Source organism: Myotis davidii, unplaced genomic scaffold, assembly GCF_000327345.1.
Source record: "Myotis davidii unplaced genomic scaffold, ASM32734v1 scaffold1040, whole genome shotgun sequence".
In the NCBI taxonomy this organism is placed as follows: domain Eukaryota; kingdom Metazoa; phylum Chordata; class Mammalia; order Chiroptera; family Vespertilionidae; genus Myotis; species Myotis davidii.
In genome coordinates this window covers 16,029-16,387 of record NW_006292683.1, presented here as the reverse complement: position 1 = coordinate 16,387, position 359 = coordinate 16,029, and positions in this window count along the sequence as shown.

The window sequence follows — 359 nt, the reverse complement described above, 5'->3', positions numbered from 1 at the left end:
TGGCTGTGTTCACTGATTAGGAATTTTCCTTCTTCAGGTAGCAGGACCCCAATCCTGACTCTGGTTCTTTTTTTACAGGTGATCCTTCCTACAGAGGCGCTGGGCTAGGAGTGTCCCTTTCTAGGAGCAAGTCCATAGTGATCGGGAAGGTGCCAAGGAAGATGACCTAAATTGAGAAATGCCCTGGATCCTACTTTGCTCAATTCCCTCCATTCTACTGGCAGCTCTGGTACAGGTTGCAGGGCGTTTCCTGGGCAGAGAGAAACATGCTTAAGGCTTTTCTCCATCTGATTTTTTTTTAAGTCATCTATCTGTCCTGACATGGAAAAAGGATCAGGAAAGAGTAAGTGAAAGATAAA